The sequence below is a fragment of the Mauremys mutica genome, chromosome 14, assembly GCF_020497125.1.
Source record: "Mauremys mutica isolate MM-2020 ecotype Southern chromosome 14, ASM2049712v1, whole genome shotgun sequence".
Lineage (NCBI taxonomy): Eukaryota > Metazoa > Chordata > Testudines > Geoemydidae > Mauremys > Mauremys mutica.
This window is the reverse complement of record NC_059085.1, coordinates 40580801-40597524: the sequence shown is the minus strand read 5'-3', so window position 1 is coordinate 40597524 and position 16724 is coordinate 40580801. Positions and strand designations below refer to the sequence as shown.

The window sequence follows — 16724 nt, the reverse complement described above, 5'->3', positions numbered from 1 at the left end:
TGTATCCAGCTGCATAGAGAGAAGCAAGCTGACTAAACCAGAATCGCTTTCACAGGAGTAAAATTGAACTAACATATCATGCTATTTTCAATACTTAAATGGACATTGGAAGATAATTTAGCTCTAAAATATAGCTGACATAAGAGCTCTTGCAAAATCTAATTACCAAAAAATGTTTCCATTAAATATTTTTTGATGGTTTGGATTTAAACATTCCTCAGGTGTGCCTGCAACCCAAGCATTACACTGAGCTATTAGTGCATGAAACCCAGAAGGTGAAACTGAACTAAAAAGAAGGGCTGAAACTGACATCTATTTTTAGCGTCCAAGATGAATGCAGTACAAAGAGTACTGCCCCACCCCCAGCATCAATGGTAAATTTGATATTTATTTATATAGTGCCCCATAGGCATGCATCCTGCTTTACAAACAAACAAACAAAGCACCAAGTTTGCAATCTACACAAAAAATTATTTAAATAAAAATCGAATCATCTCAGGTATTATTGATGGGTAAGGAACTAGTTCTATGCTCTTTAATCAGCCAACGATCCCTTAATTACAAGAGTGCACATTTAGAAAAAAGTTCAGTACAGTGGGAAGAAGAAATTCTAGGGACTGCATCTGAGATCCACTAATGAACAAGTTGTCAGGCTGAACTCTCAGAATGCTCTCTCTAAGTACAGGGACCAACTAGAAAAGCCTGGTTGTGTTTGGAAAAGCAAGAAGCACTTTTCTGAACAGAATCAGCTAATGGAATCCTTAATAAATTAAATAAAGCTCAGAACAACCTGTTCCTAGTTCTCCAGTGCTAATAGTCTTTGCTTATTTCGCTTTAAAAGCTACACTGAGGTGTACTGAATGACAGAAAAGAGGTAGCGCTGACATGCTGAATCTAGATTTTCAACAAACCAGTGAAGCTAAACTCCATAACTGAGCAGGGTAAGGCCTGTAACATTGCAGCACAGGCCCAAACCAGTGACACGGGAAGGGGGTGTGGATAAAGCTGCAGCAGAGCGCAGGGTGGGGTGCAGCATTTGTAATCAGTGTGGGTCTGATGTGGGGGCAGCCAGGGAGAGAGGGAGGAAGCAGGGAACTCCTGTAGTGCCACAGAGCAGGGCAGTAGGGGAGCCCCTGGGGCCCTACAGGGCTGAGATGGGGATGGGGGGAGTCCCTGGGGTACTGCAGGGCTGACATAGGGGTATATGGGGAGACTTGGGATGTAGCAGGGCTGAGATTAGGATGACCAGATGTCCCAATTTTATAGGGACAGTCCTGATATTCGGGGCTTTTTCCTATATAGGCTCCTATTACCCCCCCACCCCGTCCCAATTTTTCACACTTGCTGTCTGGTCACCTTAGCTGAGACAGGGACCTTAGCTGGGACAGGGACAGCCTGTGGGGCGCTATGGGCTGAGATAAGCAGGGGAGGAGCTCCTGCAGTGGGGCAGGGTAGGGCTGAGATGGGGGTGAACCCGTGGGGTGCTGTGGGGCTGAGATGGGGGTGAACCTGTGGGGCTGAGATGAGGATGGGGGGGAGCTCCTGGGGTGGGGCAGGATAGGGCTGAGATGGGGGGACCCCTGGGGCAGAGCTGGGGGGGGGCCCTGAGCGAGCGGCTGCTGCCGAGCTCGGCGGGGGGCAGGAGAGGGACGCCGAAGCCCCGCCCCCTGGCGGAGCCCCGCCCCCAATCCAAGCGCAGCTCCCTGACCCCCGCCCCGCCCCGCCCCTCTCACGTGGCGGCCGGTTCGCTGCCTTCGGCCCCAGGCTCGGAGTCTGCGCGGTGCTGGCGCTGCGAGCCGGGCGCGGAGGCCGGGCCCAGGCAGCTGCACGGGTGAGCGGGGGGCGGCAGGGACCTCGGGGGTGCGGTGCGGTGCGCGGCGGGGGGGAGCCCGGGGGTGCGGTGCGCGGCGGGGGGCCGCTGTGCACGGCGGGGGGCAGTCTGGAGGCGCTGTTGGCGGGGGGGGTGCTGTGAGTGGGGGGAGCACGGCGGGGGTGCTGTGCACGGCGGGGGGGAGCCTGGGTGCTGTGCACGGGGGGGGGGCGCTGTGCACGGGGGGGGGCGCTGTGTGTGTGAGAGCCTGGGGGCGCTGTGCACCGAGGGGCCGGGGGCGCTGTGCACGGGGGGGGGCGCTGTGTGTGTGAGAGCCGGGGGGTGCTGTGCACCGAGGGGCCGGGGGCGCTGTGCACGGGGGGGGGCGCTGTGTGTGTGAGAGCCGGGGGGTGCTGTGCACCGAGGGGCCGGGGGCGCTGTGCACCGGGGGGGGGGTGTACGGGTGATCGCCGTGTGTGTGGGGAGCCCGTGGGCGGGGGGGGGCGGGAGGATTTTCAGGGGCGCCCCGGGCAGGTGCCTTGGACGCAGGTGTGGGTGCGTGTGCCGGGCCCCTGGGGTGGGAGCTCTCGGCACGGTGCCGGTGGCTGTGCGGTGGGCTCTGCGGTGACTGTGTCCTGCGGGAAGGCGGTGATGGGCAGCGGACCCCGTGGGGCTGAGCAGAGTGAGTGCGGGGTGGTTGAGCGCGTGTGCAGCCTCTCGTCCCCGTGGGCTCGGAGCGTGGGGCAGACGGGAGCTGTAGGGGGGAGGCATGTTCCGGGGGAGGTGGGCGTGTGGCCCCCGGGTCCCCGCTCTGGAGCGGCTTGCAGGGAGGAAGGACGGGTTAGGGCAGGGCCAGCTTGCAGTTGGAACCAGCAGCCTGTGTAGAATCATAGAATCTCAGGGTTGGAAGGGACCTCAGGAGGTATCTAGTCCAACCCCCTGCTCAAAGCAGAACCAACCCCAACTAAATCATCCCAGCCAGGGCTTTGTCAAGCCTGACCTTAAAAACCTCTAAGGAAGGAGATTCCACCACCTCCCTAGGGAACCCATTCCAGTGCTTCACCACCCTACTAGTGAAAAAGTTTTTCCTAATGTCCAACCTAAACCTCCCCCTCTGCAACTTGAGACCATTACTCCTTGTTCTGTCATCTTCTACCACTGAGAACAGTCTAGATCCATCCTCTTTGGAACCCCCTTTCAGGTAGTTGAAAGCAGCTATCAAATCCCCCCTCATTCTTCTCTTCTGCAGGCTAAACAATCTCAGTTCCCTCAGCCTCTCCTCATAAGTCATGTGCTCCAGCCCCCTAATCATTTTTGTTGCCCTCCGCTGGACTCTCTCCAATTTATCCACATCCTTCTTGTAGTGTGGGGCCCAAAACTGGGCACAGTACTCCAGATGAGGCCTCACCAGTGCTGAGTAGAGGGGAATGATCACATCCCTCGATCTGCTGGAAATGCCCCTACTTATACAACCCAAAATGCCATTAGCCTTCTTGGCAACAAGGGCACACTGTTGACTCATATTCAGCTTGTAGTCTCCAGGCCCTTGCAGCTGGGGCGGAGAGGGGGGGAGGCACTGGGTGCAGGTGACAAGCCCAGTAGTTGTCTAGGCAAACTGAACCTCGCGGATCTGTGTGTTTCTTTACACTTCTCCACCCTCTTAGCTGCGATGGAGATGATTTTCCCCTGGAACAGAGGTGTGGCGGGGGGTCTAACATGGCATAGAATATTACAGAGCCCAGTGGGAACTGGTGCTGGTCATAGCTAGACACTTCAATTACAGAGAGAGGTTTCTTCCTGGGTAGCAAGCCACAGGAAGTGGGTTTCCCCAGTGACTACCAGCGCTACAGCAATTTAATGGTGGGTACAAGTGCTGAATCTAAACAGGGTTTGAATGCAAACTGGATGTACCCTTAGGGGATGTTTGCATGGCAGCTGGGCGTGAACAGACTTGCACTAGTGGGGCTTGAGCCAGTGTGCTAAAAATAGTGTGCATCTGGTGGTGCCCCTGGCTAGCTCACCTGAGCTCAGATCCTGGCAGTCGGGTGGGCTTGAGAACCCATGCTGCCACGTCCACATTGCTATTTTTAGCATGTTCGCTTGAGCCTCAGTTGGGTTCTGTCTCCCCATCCTGAGAGGCACAATCCCAGTTGCAATGTAGACACACTTTTACCTGTGTGCCCTCTTCTTTAGGGGACTTGTATGTGGTTTCCTCATATGAATCAGTGCTTGATTTGATACAGTAAAGTCCACTGTGCCACTGGATCCTCATGTAATAGACCCAGACTGGAGGCAGATTCATATTTAAGAGTTTCCAGGTTTTTTTAGAAAGCTAAGAAGCTTTCTAAAAAAAAAAAAATTGGCTGTAACGAGCCTTTTGGCACCACACAACTGTGGCTTTGTTTTCACAAAAACCTTTCGTTCCTAATTACTCTTAATTCTTACAAAGTGCCTCTGACTGTCCAGATGATCGGATCTTCTCTCTGTTAGTTCCATGCTCTGGCAACTTTCTGTAGGAGGCGGTAAAGGGAGGATTCCAGACACTACCGCTTGTAGTTTTTAGGTATTTAGTAGGGCTGTCAAGCAATTAAAAAAAATAATTGCATGATTAAATAATAATAGAATACCATTTAAATATTTTTGGATGTTTTCTACATTTTCAAATATTTATTTCAATTACAACACAGAATACAAAGTGTACAGTGCTCACTTTATCTTTGCTTTTTATTACAAATATTTGCACTGTAAAAAAACAAAAGTAATTTTCAGTTCACCTAATACAAGTACTGTAGTGCAATCTCTTTATAATAAAAGTTGAACTTACAAATGCAGAATTATGTACAAAAAATAACTGCATTCGAAACTAAAACAATATAAAACTTTAGAACCTAAAAGTCCACTCAGTCCTACTTCAGCCAATCACTCAGACAAACAAACGTAGTTACAATTTGCAGGAGATAATGCTGCCTGCTTCATGTTTACAATGTCACCTGAAAGTGAGAACAGATGTTCTCATGGCATTGTTGTAGCTGGTGTTGCAAGATATTTATGTGCCAGATGTGCTAAAGATTCATATGTCCCTTTATGCTTCAACCACCACTCCAGAATACATGCTGATGACAGGTTCTGCTCGATAACGATCCAAAGCAGAGTCGACCGGTTCATGTTCATCATCTGAGTCAGATGCCACCAAGAGAAGGTTGATTTTCTTTTTTTGTGGTTCAGGTTCTGTAGTTTCTGCATCGGAGTGCTGCTCTTTTAAGACTTTTGAAAGCATGTTCCACACCTTGTCCCTCTCAGATTTTGGAAGGCATTTCAGATTCTTAAACCTTGGGTCGAATGCTGTATCTGTCCTTAGAAATCTCACATTGGTACCTTCTTTGTGTTTTGTCAAATCTGCTGTGAAAGTGTTCTTAAAACAAACATGCTGGGTCATCATCCGAGACTGCTATAATATGAAATATATAGCAGAATGTGGGTAAAACAGAACAGGAGACATGCAATTCTCCCCCAAGGAGTTCAGTCACAAATTTAATTAACGCATTTTTTTAACAAGCATCATCAGCATGGAAGCATGTCCTCTGGAATGGTGGCCGAAGCATGAAGGGACCTATGAATGTTTAGCATATCTGGCATGTCAATACCTTGCAATGCTGGCTACAAAAGTGCCATGTGAACGGTTGTTCTCACTTTCAGGTGACGTAAATAAGAAGCAGTCAGCAGTATCTCCTGTAAATGTAAACAAACTTGTTTGCCTTGACAATTGGCTGGACAACAAGTAGGACTGAGTGGACTTGTAGGCTCTAAAGTTTTACGTTGTTTTGTTTTTGAGTGCAGTTATGTAACAAAATAAATCTTCATTTGTAAGTTACACTTTCACGATAAAGAGTTTGCACTACAATACTTGTATGAGGTGAATTGAAAAATACTATTTCTTTATTTTTACAGTGCAAATATTTGTAATAAAAATACAAAGTGAGCGCTGTACACTTTGATTTCTATTACAACACAGAATGCAATATATTTGAAGATGCCAAAAAAATCCAAAAATATTTAATTTCAGTTGGTATTCTGTTGTTTAACAGTGCGATTAATCATGATTAATTGTGTGAGTTAACGGCGATTAATCTGCAGCCTTAATATTTAGCAGTAATCTGGGGCTGAGTGCTTTTTTGTGTGTGACACTTTTATATTGGCAGAATTCCTAGTGTAGATGCAAATATATTGGCAAAACTGCACTTTTGCTGGTATGGTGTTTTTCACTTGGAGAGGGGTGTGTGTGTGTAATCTGAAATAAGTGATACCAGCAAAAATGCAAAAAAATCCACACTAGGTATGCTTTGCTGATACAATATGCCAGATTCCTGTGCTGGCAAAGCATTCCTAGTGTAGACATAGTTCCAGTTTTCTTGGGGAATTGGTATAAGCTATACCAGGAAGAGCACTATTTGTGGTGGTGTTTTCCAGGTATAGGCTACATCTACACTAAGAGGGGCTTTCTGGTTGGCTAAAGTGGCAAAACTGAAGTGTAGACTAGGCCTGAATTTTGGAGAAATGACTTCAGGAGAAGCAGTTATGTTAAAGTCTAGTAACTTGTATTTGTTTAAAATAGTGTGATACTTGCCAACGATGCTGCTGTTGAGCTGATGGGTGGTCCTGCAGCTGCTGTGAGTGTGGACTGGAAACGGGGAGGGAGTGTTGGTTGGAAAGTTTGCCTGCTGTTGAGCGTTGAGTTTTGTGGAAGTGTTCTGGAGGGGCTGGAAGTTTGTGCTGGGTGGGATAGAGAGAAGGGGTGGATTTGGGCTCTACAGCTGTTAGGGACTGATGCATGATGGTTCTTTTATTTTACGGTTCACCCAGGAGCTCAGATTAGAATTGGGGACCCATTCTGCTAGGTGTTGTCTGCAGAGAGAAGCCGGGCTCCTGCTCTAGAGAATATAATATCTTACGCCTTGATGCTGCAATCTCAGATATCCCTGAATGCCTGTACTGAGTTCTGTTGACTCCACTGGGACTCAGTGCAGGTGTAAGGGTTTCCCCCGGAGATCAGCTTGCAGGATCAAGCCCTAGGAGGCGTGATGTACAGAGACAATAACAAATACTTCTCTCTCAGCTTGGTTAAGCCTTTACTTGGAAGTGGCTAAGGGAGGCTCAGATGGGTAAATTGCTTGATTAGTTGAATGTTCCTAAGCTCTGGAATGCTGACATGAAAGTGCCTTGCCCTGCAGTGGTGTCACAAGACAGTTCCATTGTGACTTGGCCAGGGGGAATGTCTCTGAAATAGACCTGTCATATGGATTTTAGATACATATACATACGGGTTACAGCTGTGCAGACGTGCTGTTTGCACACACTGTGCTGTATAATTAGAATAACAGTAGTTATCTGAAAAAATGAAATGCTTCATTAATGTTTCTGATGTCAGGATATTGCTGTTTATTTTAATGTCCCATGACTTCATTTCACAACTGTTTATGGTCAGAATAATTTAGACAGACTGACTGATACTGTTAAAAGTGTATTGAAGTTATTTTATAAAACATCTCTCATGACGAGTGCTTATGGAAACGAGGTCCCTGTTATGTTGGCTTCGGACAAGTATAAGATGGGCAGGAGCTATGCAAGTCTTCATCTCTCTCTGCGGATGCACCTCAGTTCCCACTTGCAGTAGCTCTGCACTTCTGGTCTTTGATTCCCACAATGGCTAATCCTTATGGAAGCTGGGTGCCTCCTCTCAGATGATCGTCACTCTCAACTCCTACTGAATCTATATGAGAGCAAAGGGGGCTTAGCACCTTGCAGCATGGGACCCCACAGCTCTGCTAATGCACCTCAGTCCTGCCCTGCAGCTCTCTTGTCATTCTAGTCACGGGCGGTCTCTTTTGAACACTTAGTTGTGTGGGTGAATTTCACCTTTTTCCAAGTGATGGGAACATAGAAACACCTTGTTCTGAAGTGTTCTCAACACCAAAAAGTCACTTTCCCAAATCATTTAGAAAACTGTTGCCTGTGTGAAATCGTGATGATAAAACAGTTCTTCCTGCCGAGTTTGTTTATGAGAGTTTGACAAATCTGGAAGGAAATGCTCTTTGGAGAGATCGCTCCCCTTGCTGCTGGGCCAAGTGGTTTTCAAATATTAAATCTGAGTGCCGCAGCATGGTTCATTATAGACAAGTGCATTAATAACAGATTGCTAAGCCGAGTAAAGCAGGAGCACAGATAAGGTTTGTTTGTTTTTTAAAGAGAAGTGTAATAGCTTCGGAGCTACTAATATGAAGAAGAGCAATTCCTTTTGGCTTCTGTTGTAGTTGTTTATACACATTGCTGCGTCCTTTCTCTTATTTCCCTCTACTGAAAGGTCCTTTGCTTCATGCTGAACCCAGTAGCTTTGCAGTTCTTTCCTGCTAGCCCACTGGTTGGCCCCAACAGTGATTGGGGCACCCTAGTGCCAGCTGAGGTGAAATGACACAATAGAGCAAGGTGGCCAAACTTATAGACCCTCTGAGCCGCATGCGACGATCTTCAGAAGTTGTAGAGCCTGCCGGGACTCGGGGCTTCAGCCGTGTAGGGTGCGCTTGCCGGGCTGAAGCCCCGAGACCGCCCTCCCTGCTGGGCAGAAGCCAGGGGCGACGTGTGTGTGTGGGGTCAGGTACCCCTCCCCCAGCTTTTCCAGGATTTGCTGGCCCTGCTCAGTCACATGGTGCCGCAGGGCCGCTTCCCTCCATGGCAGCTGCTGGAGCTGGCAAGCTGGGGGCTGCGGGCCTGTTCTTCCCACGCAAACAGCTGGGAGCTGCAGGGAGAGCCACTACCCCTTCCATCAGCTCCCAGCTGTTTGCCTCTGGAGCTAACATCTGGGAGTTGCAGGGAGGGGCCACTGAGGAGGAGAAGAGGGGACACGACTCAAACTGTTGCCCCCCCCCCACACACACTCTCAGCAGGCCCCAGTCATCTCTGGCAGAAGCTCCTAGCCTCACCACCCCGCTGCAGGATAGAAGCAGTCTGGCAGGTGGAGAATGGAGGGAGGAGTCGCCACGAGCTGCACTTCAACTGCAAAAGAGTCGCAGGCAGCTCCCGAGCAGCGGTTTGGCCACCCCTGTAATAGAGGAGGGCTGTCCCGAAGAGCCCACCCTCTAAATAGGTGGGACAGGCAAAGCCTGTCAGGGCATAGGGGAGGCAGAAAGTGGTGAAGTGGCTTGTCCATTGCCTTGCGGTAGGTGGCTGGCAGCTGGGAATATAACACAGGTCTCTAGAATCCCAGCCTTGTGCCCTAGCCACTGGGCAATATGCTCCTCATCTTTTTAATTTGTAACAAACCTATTTGATGGTGTGCTTGGCATGCTGGTAGAGATGCATTTGGTCCACTGTCTGGTTTAAACTCCCTTGCAGCCAATGGAGCTTACCCTAGGAATGAATCTGGCCTTGTTAATTTGGAAATGTTATTTAATTGGGCATATGAAGCTTTAAAGCAAGATCCCGAGTCTTGTTTTTGAAAGCCAATTGTCGTGCAGGGAAAGGGAAGCTTTAAATCATGCAGGGTGCAGTGTATCAGCAAGAGGCGAACAATGCCTATTGCGTATCTCTCCCAAAAGAAGGAAGTGACAGGAATGCCAGCACCAGATCTTGTTGAAGAGAAGTGAGATATTTGCTGAAGGAAAAACTGGTTTGTTCTTGTAGTGGTATAGTGGTTTGGCCACTCAAGTTTCACGCTGTGCAAAATCTTGCATGACATGGTTTCTTTTTTCTTGTCTGAAATCAACAGAGAGAACTGTCAGAGTAATTCTGCTGGGCTGACATCTCTACAGATGCCAAGGGACAGGCAGATTAAATTGTTTACCAAGATTTGTTTTCTTTCCCCCAAAGCAAATACTGTAAAACCAAGTGACATTATTGCTAGCCTGTTTGGCAGCTCTGGAATCTGAATTCCTTTCCTCCTGCACAGAACAGGTGCAGCATGAACAGTGCAAACCTCCCTTATGCTGCCCCATCAACCTGACCTTGAATAATTCACTTTTCATGCCATGAATGGTGTTGATTGCAATATTGGCGTCTGCCTGGAATCCCACCAATTTATATCTCCCAGGCCAGCAAATAGCCATCAGATGGTAAGGACTTTTTAACTGATAAGAACAGATACAACTTTAGATATCTAATCTAGCTTGTATTTGAACTTGTGATGTATAGTTGAAAGATTACCAGACCCCTCAATATAAGACAAATAAAAGCCTCGGATGTTGAAGGATGTGCGTGTTAAGATGTTTTGCTATTCAAATACATATAGTCTATGACTGTAAGCATGTAACGCAGTTTAACTGTCTGTTACCTTGGCCTGTAATTTGCAGGGTTGCTATTACTGTGAAGGTAATAATTGGAGATATACCTATCTCCTAGAACTGGAAGGGACCTTGAAAGGTCATTGAGTCCAGCCCCCTGCCTTCACTAGCAGGACCAGTTTTTGCCCCAGATCCCTAAGTGGCAACCTCAAGGTTTGAACTCACAACCCTGGGTTTAGCAGGCCAACGCTCAAACCACTGAGCTATCCCTCCCCCTGATCCTGGAGTTTTTTGTTCAGTATAGAAACAGCATCAAATTGTATTCTTTGGATTAGTTTTGTGTGCCCTGAGGCAGTGCTGACAAAGAGAGAGGTTTTCATCAGGTTAATTCCCACCCCCTTATTGTAGGGAAACAGATTTATATCAAACTGTTATAAAATATGTTTAAAAATACATTATACATGAAAGCTGTGATGGTTGAATTAAAAAAAAAAGTGTAGGCGTTTGGAGTAGCAGCTCCATTAATTTTTTCCCCCTAGTGTGAGTTGTCACTGGATCAGATCCTAGCCTAGTAACTAGACTATCCAATGGTTGGAATGCATTGCTGCAGCCTGTCACCCTTTGAGATCAGCTCTCATAGCAGGACTGAAAAATAACTGGGGCAAATCCATCTAGTGCTGCAGGGCAAATTTAAGAACAGAGGAGGCGGGTATGTAAGTAAGATGCAGTAGCAAGCTCTGCCGAGCGACCCTCATCCAACTCTTCACCAGCTAATGGTGGTTATAGTGTTTCCTTCTCTTCTGTGCCTTTGAACCTTCGGACGTTTCTTGCTGTTTGCGCTGCAGGGGAAAAAAACCTCCATTTGTTAAAACAAAACCTTTCCAGACCAAGACCACGTGGGTCCCTGGCTCCTGGTCGTGAATCCGCAGCTTGTCTTGTGTTGACAGCATTAAAGATCAGTAACTGTCAGAGAAATAAAGTTCCCATTGTTTCACTGGATAATTTCTTTTGAAAGCCCTGGGCTGGAGGCTGCACGGGGATTAGCCGATAGACCTTGTGTCTGCTGTATTGTTCCTTAATGCTCTGCCTAAAGATGCAGGTTTACCACAACATAGTCAAGCTAGTTGAATTCTGAGCTATCCGGGAGCATCGCAAATTGGCTGATTCTGTTAGTGTTTGTTTAGTGCTAGCAATGTACTGGATGGGCCACTCACAAATATTGTTAGTCCCTGTCCTGGCATTGGCCACTGTCGGTAGACAGATACTGGGCTAGATGGACCTCTGGTCTGACCCGGTACGGCCTTTCTTATGTTCTTATGTCCCCAAAGAGCTTATAAAACCTGGACCCATTCTGCCATCACACGGGGGTCATGGGCAGAGCAGGGACTCGAACCCAGGTCTTCTGAGTCCTAAGCTGGTAGCCTAGCCACTGGTCCATAATGGGATTGGCTCTGGCTGCAGTTCTGCAGGGGGGCTACTCGTACAACAGGAGTGACTTGTCTGTAATAGCTGGGACTTTCATTGCAAGTTAACTGCAATTTGCAATGTGTCACTGAACAAGCAGTAAAAAAAGCAGACAACGCATCATACATTCACTTTGTTCATCGGTTATGTTGACAGTTGTATTTTGAATTATTAATGGTGCTCTGTTATTCAAGGTTAGCTGGGAAGCAAGAGTGATCCTTGTAAACTGTTTGTGTGATGGGGACGTTGGTGTGTAGATTTTTAAAAGCACGCAGATGAATGGCAGATGACACAATGCGCTGGACATAATCTGCTGGCTGTCCTCTAAGATGGGCAGTTCAGTAGATGGGACAAGTAACCCTTGTGAACTGCTGAAAGAGGGTAAAGGTTCAGAGAACGCTGTACAAAGCGGTGTTTCATGCTTAAGGGAGTTGGGATACCTGCAATGAAAACTCCAGTGGAAATCTCTTGCTGAGGATATTTCAGTAGGTTCCAATCCTGCAGGCCACTCCACAGGTTTCTGCCCACGTACAAAGCAGCTTGCCAGGATCAGACCTTAGCATGGAACAATGCGTATGGGGGAAGAGGGACTATAGAGGTTCCAGTGAAGAGTTGATTATAGTATAGAAGTACCTTCACTGAAAGAAGATACCAGGTACTAAAGGGATGTTTAATCTAGTGGAGAAGGGCAGAACAAGTTGCTGTGTGATGGCTGCACATTGAAAGAGGTTTGCAGTATTCTTACCTGGAGGTCATGAGACTGTGGATCATGGTGCCTCGGTCCCCTCATCAGAGACCGTCTCCCGCCAGTTGGAGATGCAGGAAAGCCTGCAACAGTTTGCATGTACACGTGTAGGGAGGAGTTCATCGTGACCTCGACAGTCATTGATCCAGTGCCTGCCGTCAGTATAGTTAAAGCACTGGCAAGTTCCCCTTCTTTCTAACATAGACTCCAGGCAGCAAAGGCAGGAGCAAAGCCGGCTGATCGGGATTCATGTGAACTTTACACTTACAGAAGGTGTCAGAGTGGTGAGAAAAAGTGAACAGAATTAGCAAAGATGTAACCCTGTGCATGTAGAGAGAGCAGCCCTTCTACCCCTAATGCACCACTGGAATCTTGCTGCGTTCTTGCAGCAGCTCAGGCAGATGCTAAATTCTGTGGAGTTGTCAGCTGTTCTCTCCTGTTAATGAGCTGAGCAGTATCCGTTAATAGGCATCCCTCTCCTGTGGCATTTGCTCTTTTCTCTTTGTTGAGTGAGTTGCCTCTTCATAGCTGATCGTAAAAGTAACAGCCTATAAACTCTGGCGAATGTTAGATGTTTCCCATTGTATGGAGGTTATTAGTTTCAGAGACGTGTGTTTGACCAGTGTATTATTAAATCATTCTGTAACATTTATGTTGCAGTAGCATCCACTGACCTCGGTTGGGATGGAGGACTCTGGGCTAGGTGCTGTGTGAACCAGTAGATATGGACTCTGACCCAGACGGCTTGCAAGTCAAAGTCATGTGTGTAGGGAGGGAACACTTGAAGGAAGGAGAAAGAGAACTGTTTTCACTTGCATGGCAGGAAGTGACCTATTTCCTCCTGGAGCACAAGTGATAACTCCACCAAAGCCAAACATTCCTTGCAGCATGTCATAATGCTTTAGAAATGAGGCATTTGTCTGTGTGATCCTGCATGCATCGCCGACAAAAGGTATGTGAATTTTTGTGGTGAAGAGCTGTTAAAAGATGGAACTATTTGGCTTCATCACAACAGAATTAATACAGAGGATATTAACTTCAGGCCAACAAAATTACTGTAAATAAATGTATTAGTCTCTAAGGTCCACAAGTACTCACCTTCTTTTATACAAAAAAAACGAGAACTTTTCCTGTCTTGTCACTGTGAACTGATTCCCTCCCCCCCCCCTTTTTTTTTTTTAAATCTAGGGCATTTGTACCATGCTCCTCATTGTGGGCTTGCAGTTACAAAAGCTACGTTAATGAGGATCTCTGTGTCTTCTCTCCCTTCAGTCCCTCCATCGTGGGACTGTTTGTCTTGTGGTGGGAAGGCTAGAAAGGGAGTTTTTGCCTTTTGCTTGAGAGCGGTGAGATTCATGGTTGTTCCGATCCCCCATGAAAGAGAATTCTGCGCTCGTTAGGCTAGCTCTCTCATCAGTCTCACCCTGGAGGTTGACGGTTTCTTAGGAACTGAGTGAGTGCTTTGGGTGGGGACTGCATGGAACGCACTGTGATGGGCCTCTGAGTGCTTCCATAAGACACACGTGGAGGGAGATGGTGCTTGTGGGGGTGCTGAGAGGCTGTCATGTTTAGACAGCTCAAGCCAGAGTGCTTTGAAGATGACTGAACCCAATGTTCAGCAGGGAGCCAAAGTAATGAGCAAAGGACTGGGATGTGCATTTGCCAGCTTGTGTTGATAGCAGGGTGGCTGCTCCGTTTTGAATCAAGCGTCGAGCTATTTCTGGGTCAGTTTTCTGTTCCTAGGTACAGCGTACTGCTGCCATTGAGCCTAAAGATCACAGATGCTCATCACACTGTGGCCAAGTGTGAATTTGACAGTACAGGGCACAATCTGATTGTCATCTGAATTGCGCTGCTGTTAAATTACCCCTGGCACGTCTCCCAAGGAGAAATCGCCCTTCTGGGATTCTCTTTGTTCCAATAAAGCCTGTCTCTTCTGTCCTTTGCCCACGGCCATGATTAGGTGGGTTCTGCAGCTGCTGCTCAGTGTGTGGCATTTACTCATGGTCTATCCTGGCCTGCAGCTCTTCTTTGCATCTCAACCTGCTGAGATTTGACCGGGGAATGCTCTTCTTAGAAATTGCAAATGCTTTCCAATCTAGGAGGCCCTTCCGCCTGTAATGGGCAAGGAACGAGCATCGTTTTATACTGATCCTTTGTCAGTTATTGCCTGGTTTAACCTACATGGACAGGATTCCACCCAAGGTATGTATAAATGGTGCAAACTTATCCTGATTTTCATAGAAGATTGATCTTCTCAGTCTCTATCAGGTCCTATCTAGTCCATCCCCTGGCCAAGGCAGGGTGGTTCCCCATAGGACTTTTTCTAATCCTTTGTCCAGCCCAATTTTAAGTTTCCATCATTTCCCTTAGGAGACTGTTCAGTAGCCGGGTAGACGTCACTGTTAGGAAGCTTCACCTGCTATGTTTATGCACATGCTGTGCTGCTGTTTGCCTAGCTCTTAATTCTAACACATGGTTCTAGTGATACTGATTTAAGGAATATATTTTAAAAATCTTTTCTTTGGCTGTTAACCCTCCTCGTGATGCAGCTTTATAAAGCCATGGAAATGGTTGCTCTTGCTGTCCGGTATAATTGGAAAGTAGATACATAGCTGATGAGAGCATTGTACTGTGTGCTGGGCAATTATACCATGTGCTGACCTGAGAGTAACACCATCCTATGGCTGTTTGATAGTTTACCTAGTTCCCAGTGGGCTGGTGGCCACTCCCTCCTCTGTTTGTACCTCGCCTCTGTCCTGTGCTCACAGAGACCCTGCTGTGCACAGTCTTGGCTCAGGAGAGAGGTGAGCGTAGCTGCTTCCAGAGCCGGCCATTCACCCAAGCGGTGGGTTGCAGGAATGATCCATTTTCTCTTTCCCTTTCCAGCTGCTACCTCCACAGCATTCCCAGCCCCCTGCCGGTCCTAGGGCAATAAGGGATTTGAATTCAGATCCCACTGAGTTAGACTCTTAGGGTACATCTCCACTACAATAAAAGAGCCATGGCATAGCATAGTAAAGTTTGTATCATTGCCCGTAGCTCCAGGGTGGGTCTTTTAAAAGCATATCCTCAGGAAAAGCTCAGCCCTGTGAAGTGCTGAGCACTCTCCCCTCCCATTGACGTTTGGAGGAGCGGTGCTCAGTGTTCTGTAGCACCAGACCCTGTCTTCTGGGCTTGCTTACTTACCCCAGATTAAATGGGGTTTTTTTTGCCTTGAATCCTGCGAGCAAAGACTGTTCAGTCCCATTGTTATTAAACATGAAATTGCCCTGGCTTCATTGTTAATCTGATAAAATGTTCCTTGACGATTCCCATCCCTCAGGCTAGGCAGCTGATAGACAGTAAAGCTAGGTTTCAGAGTAGCAGCCGTGTTAGTCTGTATCCGCAAAAAAAAAAACAGGAGTACTTGTGGCACCTTAAAGACTAACAAATTTATTGTAGCATGAGCTTTCGTGAGCTAAAGCTCACTTCTTCGGATGCATAGAATGGATCCGAAGAAGTGAGCTTTAGCTCACGAAAGCTCATGCTACAATAAATGTGTTAGTCTTTAAGGTGCCACAAGTACTCCTGTTTTTTTTACAGTAAAGCTACTCGCTTTCAGCTTTCCTGCCTTCCTTTGTCTGGCATGTAAAACAAGACGGACAATGTTTAGGAGGAATCCCGAAACAGAAGCCCCATTACCCAGCTTGCTTACATTCAAAACTGGACTTTAGTGGGAAAAATATTAGATGCTGCTTTTCTTCTAGGTCAACGCTTTAAAAATTAGGCTCTGAGGCCCATATTTAGGGCGGTAAGTAAATGGCCTGATTTTCAAAAGGTTGAGCTCTTGGCCTAGCACCTCTGAAAATTTCAGTTTATAAAAATGTGCAATGCAATCTTCCGAAAACACCATCAGATTTTTTATCCAGTGATTCAAGTTGTTAAGGGAGGCAATTTTAAAAGCGCAGAGGCAAAGCATTGCCGTGCCTTTGCTAGTCAGAGTTTAGCTTATCAGTATGGAAAGAATCTTACAAACCCCTAACCTTTTACTTCAGGCTGGGTGGTTCAAAAATAAACAGCCCCATCTATTTACCCGTCAGTTTCACTTTCTGATTGTCCTGTGCACAGTGCCACAGGGTCTGGGTTTCAGAGTCTGCAGGAAGAAGTTCAAATTAAAACCGCAAACTTCAGTTTTAGGAACTGAAGGACATCATTTTAATAATGCTAGGTTTTGTAAAATCCTTCCGAGGTTCAAACCCTTTATCTTCGTGAATGACCATCGTGCCCAGAAAAATGAAGGAATAATTGCACTGATTCTGGGTTGGGTGGGTATTGTGTATACTTAGCTGCTGGCCGTTACGGAGATACATTTGGGGCTGTCTGAAGGCAGAGGTGCATGGCCTAGATCAGGGGTTCTCAACCTTTGTCTTTCCGAGGCCCCCCCAACATGCTA

The 16724-nt window shown here is 47.2% G+C and overlaps 1 protein-coding gene across 1 annotated transcript in view; it reads left to right on the top strand.

Moving 5' to 3' along the window:
* The first annotated feature begins 1726 nt into the window (after positions 1-1726).
* KIAA0513 (KIAA0513 ortholog) overlaps positions 1727-16724 on the top strand; it is an 82563-nt gene continuing 67565 nt past the window's right edge. Inside the window, exon 1 of the mRNA XM_044987062.1 lies at positions 1727-1831. The gene's annotated coding sequence lies outside the window, so the exon portion shown is untranslated. The remainder of the gene's footprint in view (positions 1832-16724) is intronic.